This window comes from Trachypithecus francoisi, unplaced genomic scaffold (genome assembly GCF_009764315.1).
Source record: "Trachypithecus francoisi isolate TF-2019V2 unplaced genomic scaffold, Tfra_2.0 Lachesis_group4, whole genome shotgun sequence".
Lineage (NCBI taxonomy): Eukaryota > Metazoa > Chordata > Mammalia > Primates > Cercopithecidae > Trachypithecus > Trachypithecus francoisi.
This window is the reverse complement of record NW_022681469.1, coordinates 133,026,763-133,038,098: the sequence shown is the minus strand read 5'-3', so window position 1 is coordinate 133,038,098 and position 11,336 is coordinate 133,026,763. Positions and strand designations below refer to the sequence as shown.

At 45.6% G+C, this 11,336-nt stretch overlaps 1 pseudogene; it reads right to left on the bottom strand.

Annotated features, from left to right (window-relative positions):
* Window positions 1-9,609: 9,609 nt before the first annotated feature.
* On the bottom strand, window positions 9,610-10,673 carry LOC117073576 (annotated as a pseudogene).
* Between the last annotated feature and the right edge of the window lie 663 nt (window positions 10,674-11,336).

Genomic DNA, 11,336 nt, shown 5'->3' with positions numbered 1-11,336 from the left:
AAGAAGTGCAGAAGTGGGTAGAATTTGTTTGTGAAATAGATGTTCTCAAATGGACTGAGAACTTGTTCTACATGTATATTTCATACTGGAGAGAACCCCAGAAGGTAAATTATGGATGATTATGTTAGGAAAAGAAATGTTTAATTCCAAAAGCAAAAATAAAAGAAGTAGAGAGCAGTCTGGTCCAGTATCCAGTGTTAGCCTTACATTTGCTAGAAAGAAAGTGGGACCAGCTGACAAGCTGGCTACATTTTAAACTCAGCTGGGACTGCCTGAAGAGAGCAGGAAACAACAGAAGGAATCTGGGCTCTAGAAACACATCCCAATATCATAAGAAAGGAGTTGTCAGAAAGACGGCTTTCTCCTGCTGCAGAAGGCACACAAGATATTCCAAAATTAGCATTTAAGAATCTGATGCCTTGCTTTGCTGTTTCTGACATCACGACTCCCCCTGGAGTAATGAAGGTCTCAGTGTGGTGACCCAAATGGGTAAGGATAAGGAGTACAGGGAAACATAAGAAACACTTTAGCTAATGCTTTATGACCCTGGCCCTCCTCATCTCTGTCAGCAAAAGTGGCACTTCAATTTCTGTTCTGCTACTCTCCCTTGTGGGTATGATTTTGGCAAATGGTGTTTGTACGGGGAAAGAGAGGATGTGACTAGTAGGGCAGATCTGGGAAATCCTATGGCTGGTCCTTTAACTCAGAATGGACATTTGCAGTCACGTGTTGCTTAACAACCAGAATACGTTCTGAGAAATGCGTTGTTAGGCAATTTTGGCATTGGGCAAGCATCCTAGACTGCACTTACACAGACCTAGATGGTGTACCCTACTACACACCCGGGTACATGGTATGGCCTATTGCTCCCAGGCTACAAACCTGCGCAACGTATTACTGTACTGAATATTGTAGGCAACTGTTAACACAATAGCATTTGTGTATCTAAGCATATGTACACATAGAAAAAGTGAAGTAAAAATTAAGCACAAAAGATAAAAACAATACGCCTGTATAGGGCACTTGCCACGAATAGAGCTTGCAGGACTGGAAGTGCATTTAGGCTACACTAAATTGATAAAAATATATTTATCTTTCTTCACTAATCAATTAATCTTAACTTACTGTAACTTTCTTAGTTTACAAACTTTATTTATTTATTTATTTATTTATTTTGAGATGGAGTCTTGCTCTGTCGCCAGGCTGGAGTGCAAGGGTGTGATCTCGGCTCACTGCGACCTCTGCCTCCTGGGTTCAAGTGATACTCCTACCTCAGCCTCCTGAGTAGCTGGGATACAGGTGTCTGCCACCACAACCAGCTAATTTTTGTATTTTTAGTAGAGAGGGGGTTTCACCATGTTGGCCAGGTTGGTCTCGATCTCTTGACCTTGTGATCCACCTGCCTCAAAGTGCTGGGATTACAGGCGTGAGCCACCGTGCCAGGCCAACTTTAATTTTTTGATTCTTGACTCTTTTGTAAGAACTCGTAGCTTAAAACACAAGCACATTGCAAAGATCTACAAAAATATTTTCTTTACAGCTATCCTTTAAGCTTTTTTTCTATTAAAATATTTTTACCTTTTAAACTTTTAAAATTAAATATGAAGGTCCACACACATTAGCCTAGGCCTACCCAGGGTCAGGATCAAGTCATCATCAGGTAATTGGAAGTTTTCAGCTCCATTATAATCTTATGGGACCACTGTCCTATGTGCAGTCTGTTGTTGACTGAAATGTTGTTTTGCAGTGCATGACTGCAATTGAATCAACCTCAACCAATGAGAGGATTCGAGGGGTGAGCAGGAGTGATGGGTGTGTCTTAAAGGGAACTTTCAAAGAAATGAGCACATCACTAGGGAGATCCAGGGTGTGGCTGGAATAAACTGAGAACTGTTCGGGACAGTTTGTGGCAGGCGTGATAGGATCCACAGACAGCACAGGAAAAGCTTGAGCAGCCTAAAGGGAGTGTGTGAGCTCTGCCTGAGGCCCTGCCCAGCAACGTGGGTTAAGATGAGCTGGCACCCAATGAAGAAGTGGGAGTGATGGACGGGCTTCAAAAAAGGCAATGCTCCTGCTTTGTGGGAAGATGTGAACTGCTGATAATTTGAAACAAAAAATGGTGAGTTCTGCTTTCTCTTCACCTGTGACTAATGCTTCCATACATATACATGTGTGTGCACATGGCCACACCTGTGCACACATAGAGACACACAAAACCAAGGACTGACGTGACAAACATGGCAAAGCTGGCAATGGTGAGCAGGTTGGCTTTGAGATGACAGGACCTGGGGAGGGTAAACGCACCAGAAAAGCTGATGGCTGGTCCATCAAGGTTAAGATATGGGGCTATGCTGGAAGAGTTGGAAGATGAGGAAAAGTTTGGGGAACAGGATTTTGGAGGTAGGGAAGAGCATCATGCCCTGCCCCCCTGCCCTGTCAGTCCCCTGGGATTGTTGGAAGCACCCTTCTGCTTTCAAAGGTTTGCACCTGCACGTCTTGCAGGGGACTTCCCCATGCTCTCGGAGTTGACTTCTCTGCAGGAGCTCAGAGTTCCAGGTGACTGGGAACTGGTGTCCCACCTGATGGCCCTTTACGGATGACTGGTGGGTGTGGGTGTGGAGTTGGGAAGATGACTGCCTGCTCCCTCCCTCAGGTCCAGGCATCTCTGAGGCTCATTTATACTCCAGATTTCACCTGAGGGGTCAGGCTGCAGCCATCCTCCCCAGGAATCTGCCCGAAAGCTCACCCCTGGTTGCCTTCTTCCCCTTTGCCTCCCATTCCCCACCCTCACTCCCCTACTGGTTTATTTCCTTTTTATTTCTGAAAGCATTTTCTTAATGAATCATGTGCACCCAATTCTTCATCTCAGAGTGTTCTCTTGGGGAATCTGTCTCAAGACAATCGAGGATGTGCTTCTCGATGGGGTTTGTTTTGTGAGAGATGAAATCTGCAAGAGCTCGTGCTGCTCGAACAAAGTGATGTCAAGCTGTAGGGCGCACCAGGCACTGGAGTGCAGGAGGAAGTGGTTATGTTTCCAGAAGGTCACCCAGTGATGAAGCTGGAGGAGGGCACACCTAGGTACCTGAAAGTAGTCTAACTGCCACACACAAAAAAACCAGCGCTGGGCACATTTAGGGTGAGGGAGCTGAGGGAAACTGCTGCAGTTGGGTGCCGAGGCCAAGCCGATGTGGATGGCAGTGGAGATGTGTGTGGCTCCCTCACATTTCCACCCAAGCGTGCCAGCGCGTGGAAGCAGACACTTCTCCCTGAGTCTGCCCAAAGATGGGAACACCAGTGCCTGTGGAAATAGAAGTGGCGTCAGTAAGAGGTGAGTGAAGACCTTAGGACAGGACAGAGTTTGAGTGAGGAAGCTAGGAGCTTCCACGGATATAACAGCTCACTTCAATGGAATATTTACCTCAATGTGATGTAGTTTTAAAACAGGAGTCAATAGAATCACAGAAAAAGACAAGATCAATGTCCAGTTATCCACTGCTGAGAAGGAATGGGTATGTATAAAGGGAAATGGGATTTGCTTTCAAAAATTCATTTTATTTATTTGCATGCATCTGTTTTGTCATACACCTGATACTACTCTCACTCCCTGTTTGAAGGGTAGAAGATACTAAACTTGCAAACAGCCTGCCTCCCTCAACTCCCTTTATAACTTCAGTTAGAAGCCCTTATGATAGAAGCCCTGTTGTAGTGGGCTGCAGACACTTCTCTAAAATGCACCAAAAAGTATGGGTAAGTCTTCTTACCCATAAGTCTCTTTTAATTTCCTAGTAAAGGAGAGTGCTTCTGGAGGTGTTCAGCACTCTGTTTTAGCTGGGTGCATGGGTACACAGGTGAGGATGGCTGCAGTGGGAGAGGGCGTGCATATAGTTTGCATCATGAGCTTTCAGCCACAGGGCTCACCTCCATCCACTAGGCTGTGGGACCAACTCCCCAGATCACACGAATGAGGCCTGAAAGCTCTAGGGTCAGCTGTGCATGAACACAAGACCATCAGCTTTTGGGTTGGTCCCTGTTCTGGTCCAAGGGACTGCAGTTGCTGGGAATCAGTACTTTCATCTTCTGTTTTCAGGCTAAGGAAGCGAACTCCTGACTACTCAAAGAACCTGGTTAGACTAAATCATCCCTGCCTGGAAGCCCTACTCTTTTCTGTGTTCCATTTGCATGATAGATTTTTTTCTCCAACTCTTTACTTTGAGCCTATGAGTGCCATTTCATGTGAGATAGGCCTCTTGAAAATGGAAAACGAATGGGTCTTATTTTTTTAAATCCAATTTGCCACTCTGTGCCTTTTAAGTGGAGCATTGAGACCATTTACATTCAAGATTAATATTGATATGTGATGTTTTGATCTTGTTAGGAAGTTGTTAGCTGCTTACCTTGTAGTTTCCATAGTGTGGTTGCTTTATAGGGTCTGTGGGCTGTGTATATTTTTCTGGTAGTAGGTATTGTTATTTTGTCCCCATGTTTAGAACTCCCTGAAGGATCTCTTGTAAGGAAGGTCTAGTGGTAATGAATTCCCTTAGCACTTGCTTGTCTGGAAAATATTTTATTTCTCCTTTGCTTGTAGAGCTTAGTTTGGCAAGATATGAAATTCTTGGTTGGAATTTCTTTTCTTTAAGAATACTGGAAATAGGCCTCCAATCTCTCCCAGCTTAAAAGGTTTCTTCTGAGAAGTCTGCTGTTAGCCTGATGGGGTTCTTTTTGTATGTGATCTGACCTTTTTCTCTTGCTGCCTTTAATATTTTTTTCTTTAGCATTGACTTTGGGCAGTCTGGTGACTATATGCATTGATGATGTTTATTTTGTATACTATCTCACATGTGTTTTCTAGATTTCTTGTATCTGGATATCTATCTCTCTAGCAAGATTAGGAACTTTTCTTGAATTACCGCCTCAAATGTTTTCGTGGTTGTTTTCTTCTGTGTCTCTTGTTAATGTCCAGTAATTCATAATTTTGGTCACATTACATAATCCAATATTTCTTGAAAACTTTGTTCATTTTAAAAAATTATTTCCTTTTTATTTTTATCTAACTGGGTGGTTCAAAACACCAGTCTTCAAGCTTTGAAATTCTTTCTTCTGCTTGGTGCAGTCTATTCATAAATATTTCAATTGTATTTTGATATTCCTTAGGTGAGTTTTTCAATTCCAGAAATTCTGGTTGATTTCTTTTAAAGATGTTTATTTCCTCCTTCTTTTCCTGGATTGCTTTAGAAGTGTCTTTTTGTTGATTTTCAACCTTGTTTTGGATCTCATTGCTGCTTACTTGCAATCCATGCCTTGAATTATTTCTCTATCTATTGTTTCTGATTTTCCATTTTAGTTAGGGACTATTGCTGTGGAGCCAGTGTGATGCTTTGGTAGTGTCACTACCTTCAGAGTTTGCCAGGTTTCTTGCACTAGTTCCTTTTCATCTAGAGATGCTTGCCTTTCTAATTTTAGTACTGTTTTCATGCAGGTAGAATTTTTTCTTTTTCTTTCTTTTTTTCCAATCATATTATTGTTTTTTCTTCTTTCCCTTTCCTTCCTCCCCACGGCAGGGTGTGTGACTGTAGAGAATGCTAGGTAGGGTCTTTTGGCTTTGCTTGTATAGTACTATGCACTTCTGTCACCAGGTTTTCTATTGGGCTGTGCAGTTTGACCTGCAAGCCGATAGATGGCGCTTATGCGTAAGAGCTGGCTGTGTGGCCCGGCACGGTGGCTCGTCGTGCCTGTAATTTCAACACTTTGGGAGCCAGAGGAAGAAGGATCCCTTCAGTCCAGGAGTTCAAGAACAGCCTGGGCAACATAGCGAGACCCTGTCTCTACAAAAAAATGAAAAAAATTTCTGGTCATGGTGGCATGTGCCTGTGGTCCCAGTTACTTGGTACAGTGAGGAGGGATGATTGCTTGAGCCCAGGAGGTCAAGGCTGCAGTAAGCCATGATCACAGCACTGCACTCAGGGTGACAGAGTGAAAACCTGTCTCAGAAAAAGTGCTATGTGGCTGGGAATATATGTGATCCTTATTTACTGGAAGAAGCTCTTTTTTGCCTCAGGTAATGAATGGGTTGATTCATGGAATGCACAGTGGTGTGAGCTCCCTCCTCAGCCCCAGTGGAGGGGAGGAAGCAAGATGGGCAGGGCCAGACCAGGCAGGTCCACCTACAGGTCCCCTGATGGCAGGCACAAGCACCAGCACTGAGGGAGAATCCAGTGGATGGCCTCCTCGCGCCCAGAGATGTGCCTCGGCATGGAGCTGCAAGACCTCCTCAGCCCTAAGTTCTCTGCATGGAGATTGGGGGCAGCCTAAACTCCTAATCCAGGAGGGTAGGTGCTGCAGATGCATGGAGATTCTGCCTGAGTGTAGAGTGGAGAGGGCCTCCTGCGCCAGGATCTCTGCACAGGAAGGTTGGGGTAACTCAGACTGCTGTTCCAGTGAGTAGATGCTCTGAATGCCTGGAGATCTGTCTGGCATGGAGTGGAGAGGGATCCTCTGCACCCAGATCTCTGCACAGGAAGGGTGGGGTGGCTCAGCTTGCCAATCCGGGCAAACAGCTACTCAAATCACTTTTTATCCCACCACTGCATATCTCTTTTCCTTCACAACCAGATTTCTTGAAAGAGATGCCTAAAATTTTTGTCTCCACTTTCTTAACTCCCAGTCTTTCCTCAACCTATTTAAGGCTGAATGTCCTGGCCCATCACTCTCCCATTCCCACAATCACTCCCCTGAACCAGCTCTGATAAAGTCAACAGTGATCTCCCTGTCCTCAAGGACATCCAGTGATGTTCAGACCTTATTTTACTATATGATTCAGCAATGTTCTTAAATACTATTAACCACTTCCCCCTTCTTGCAGCTCTTCCTCCGCTTGCCTTGAGTGCTACCACATTCTCCTGGTGCCCTTTCTACCTCTCTGCTCCTCCTTCTTAACCTACTTGGTGGGCTCATCTGCTACTCAGCCATTAAAAGTGAAGCCTGTCAAGGCGGTCTTTTTTCATTATCTACTTTTTTTCCAGGCAACTATATCCAAGATCATTAATTTTAACTGCTATCTATAAGCTATTTATATACAGTTATATCTTTGGCTGAGACATTTCCTTTGAGTTCCAGATGTATATATCCAACCACCTATTTCATATTTTCCCTTGATATGTCTCAAAGGTATTTCAGACACCTCATGTCCCAGACTCAACTGAGGCTCTTCCCCCATAAATCCTGTCTTCTGCCAGTGGTTCCCGTCTCATCAATGACTCATGCATCTTTTACTGGCCATCTTCTTTCCTACCATAGGACCTTTGCACTTCCTGATCTAGCTTCACGATATGTTCTTTCTTCTCTTACCTTGGGTAACTTCACAATTCTTTATTTGTCATATGTCTCTTCCTTAAAGAAATTTTCCATGAACCCCCAAGCCCAGGTCAGCTTTTCGTATTACATTCCTTTTTACATGGAACACTGAACTCAGTTGGAAGGTTTGCATGTATTCATCATCATGATTATTGAGTAAACCTCTGGGACTCCCACTGTTTGGTCTGTCTTAGCTGCCTCCCCAGCAGAACCACCCCATTATTGTTCCAGTGTGTTGCTAGTGCCCAGCCTAGTGCCCGACATATGTGGAGCAGAAGCTCAAGCATAGCTGTTGAAATGACATATGTGTAAGCATAAATGGTTATAAACATGGTTAGCATCGAGTGTGATACAACTTACTCCCTATGTAAAATTTAAATACTTTGGGTAATTTTTCTATTTCGGGATGTGGATGATTTTATTATGTGCTGCTTTTATTTAGTGTATGGTTAATATCAGGGGAGACGTAGATTTCAGTGGCATATTGGATACTCTAATGCACCTGGAATTATTATAACACTTAAAGGCAGATAAGATCCCAGGGGCCAAACAGGAAGAAGGTAAGGAAAACTATTCCTGAAAAGTAACATCGAAAGCCTCCCATTGCCTTCCTCTTTTGCAAAACAGCCTATCTCACTAAAAGCCAAAAGTTTATAATGGGATGTGGATTATTATGGTAATGTGAAGTCAAGGAGGTGATTTGAGAAGACATTATAATGTAGACAGAACCTTAGTCTATATAGACTTTGGGCAAAAGTCTCTTCCTTGGAGATAGGCTTTAAATGTTGCAGTGCCTGCTCTCCTGAATATGAAGGACCTTATGAGGACCATGAAAATGTTTTAAGGCTCTACAGGCAGATTTATCTTTTGTTTTTGTACATTCCCATATAATTTAGAAAGATGTTCTAATAGGGCTGGTGCAGTGGCTCACACCTGAAATCCCAACACTGTGGGAGGCTGATACGGGATGATCTCTTGAAGCCAGGGGTTCAAGACCAGCCTGGGCAACATAGCAAGATTCCATCCCTACAAAAAAAAAAATTAATACATTAACCCCATGTAGTGGCATGCGCCTATAGTCTCAGCTACTCAGTGGGGCTGAGGTGGGAGCATCACTAGAGCCCAGGACTTACAGGCGACAGTGAGCTATGATTGTGCTACCACACTCCAGCCTGGATGACGGAGTGAGATCCTGACTCTAAAAAAAAAAAAAAAGATGTTCTAATAGGATTTAGAAAATAAGAGTCCTGGGGACCAGGCGCATTGTCTCATGCCTGTAATCCCAGTACTCTGGGAGCCCAAGGCAGGAGGATCATGAGGTCAGGAGATTGAGATCACCCTGGCCAACATGGTGAAACCCTGTCTCTACTAAAATACAAAAAATGAGCTGGGTATGGTGGCACAAGCCTGTAGTCCCAGCTACTCGGGAGGCTGAGGCAGGGGAATTGCTTGAACCCAAGAGGCAGAGGTTGCAGTGAGCTGAGATCGTGCCACTGCACTCTAGCCTGGCAACAGAGCAAGACTCCATCTCAAAAAAAAAAAAAAAAAGTCCTGGCAAAGGCAACCAAGGGACATTGAAACCATCCAAGAAGGATGATGGCAAACATTTATATAGCAGTGATTATAGTCCGGGAAATGTTCCAAGGGCTTAACATATATTAGCTATTTTGATCCTCAACACGACCTTATAAAAGAAGTACTATTTTTATTCTTATTTTGGAGATGAGGAAACAAGAGCAGAAGGGAGCTAAGTAACTTATGCAAGATGATTACTATTGTGCCATGGTTATGAACTTTCTCAACAGGAAATGAATTTAGACATGAAAAAAGGCAGACTACCGTGTTCCATAAAATGAACAAATAAGAGTAGGAGAAAGGAAACCTGCTGACGACCCAGAATTAAGATAGACTCTTAATGGGGTGGTTGTTGACTTAGAACTGGGGAGGGGCACAGTTCTTGCTTTGCAAATTTGCCTCCTCTGAAGGTTTTCTTACTCCTTGTGTGAGTATGTCCTAACATTCTGCAGATTCTTCTCAGCACATTGAAAATATGAAGAAAATCCTCATTGGCCCATAGAATGAGACTAACAGGCCCTTGTGGGACTGATTTTTTATTTTTTATTTTTTTTAAAGAACTACCTGAGGTTTTATTTTGGACACACACACAAAAAAGCAATTGAATTGTTTTGTAGCTGGAGGCATGGGCAAGAGGGGTCCCCAGGCAGTAAACTTCCCCGTGGGTGGGCTGAGAGCTAGGGGTGAGCCTCAGCTGGGTCTTCTGTTCCCTTTGCTCCCCTGCACAGCTGCCTCCCTCCTGGGCTCTGGGGCAGCCACAGGAGGGGCAGTCTGGGAGGGGCTGGCGCAACTGTTCACTTGGGCAGAACGTCAGAGGACTTGGACACCAGCTTCCCATCGCGGGTCTTGATCTTCACAACTATGGCCCTGGTGGAACTGGTGTGGCTGAAAGAGCTGGAGCCCACGCCAGAGCCAGAGCTGGAGCCCAGGCCGTAACTGAGGCAGGGGCTTGTGAGGCCCCCATAGGCTGAGCTCAAACCACCTGCATAGCCACTGGTGGTCTTCGTATGGATAAACATGTTCTGCATCCCAGACTCCAGCTGGCTCTCCTTGTCCTCCAGCAGCTTCCTGTAGGTGGTGATCTCGATGTCCAGGGCCAGCTTGATGTTCACCAGCTCCTGGTACCCACGCAGCTAATGTGCCGTGTCCTGCTTGGCCAGCTGCAGGGCGGCCTACAGCTCAGACAGCTTGGCGTTGGCATCCTTAATGGCCAGCTCCCCGTGCTGCTCTGCATCTGCGATGGCAGCCTCCAGGGAAGCCCTCTGACCTTTGAGGCCCTCAGTCTCAGCCTGGAACCAGCTGATGTTGCGGTTTATCTCGGAGATCTCCGTCTTTGCATGCCGCAGGTCGTCCCAGCGCTTCCCAGCCAGCATCTGCAGCTCCTTATACTTGATCTGGTCTATGCTCTCAGCCTCAGCCAGGCTGCGGTTGGCGATCACCTCATACTGAGCCTTGACCTCAGCGATGATACTGACCATGTCCGGGGGCAGCTGTTGTCCATGGATAGCACTGCAGACTTGTCCGAGATCTGGGACTGCAGCTCCTGGATCTCCTCTTCATACAGCTGCCTGAGGAAGTTGATCTCATCAGTCAGCCCTTCCATTAGAGACTCCAGCTCTACCTTGTTCATGTAAGCTTCATCCACATCTGAGGACAAATTCATTCTCCATCTCTGTACGCTTATTGATTTCATCCTCATGCTTGTTCTTGAAGTCCTCCACCAGCCCGTGCATGTTCCCCAACTCTGACCGCAGCTTCACCTTCTCCTGGCCCAGAGTCTCCAGCTGCTGCATAAGGTTGTTGAGGTAGCTCTCGAACGTGTTGTCCATGTTGCTCCGAGCCATCTTTTGCTGCTGCAGGAGATTCCACTTGGTCTCCAGCACCTTGCTCTGCTGCTCCAGGGACCTTACCTTGTCAATGAAGGAAGCAAACTTCTTGTTGAGGGTCTTGATCTGCTCCTTTTCCTGGGTGTGCATGGCCTGGATGCTGAGGTCCACCTCCAGGTTGAGGTTGACCATGACAGCAGTGATGCTTCCCACGCTGCTGGCCCCACCATAGCCTCTGCCCAGGCCAGCCTGGAAGCTGCTACTGCCCACTCCGGAGAAGCTGAAGGAACTGATGCTGGTATCGAGCCCACTTGTGTGGGAGCAGCTGCTGAAGGCCTGGGGGCCAGAGGTGGACACCTTGTAGGACTTCTGGGTCACCCTGATGGACATGGTGGAGGAAGGAGTGGAGGCAGAGGGGCTGAACAAGGTAGGGATTCCAGAAGGAGTGGAGAAGCTGCTTCTTGGTCTGAAATTTTTTTCTTTTCAAACACTGAGGTGGGGTGGAATCTGAGAGCATGAAAAGATTGCGATCACAGGTGGGATCCAGCTACATGTGGATCTTTGCCATTTTACTTGGAATCGAGG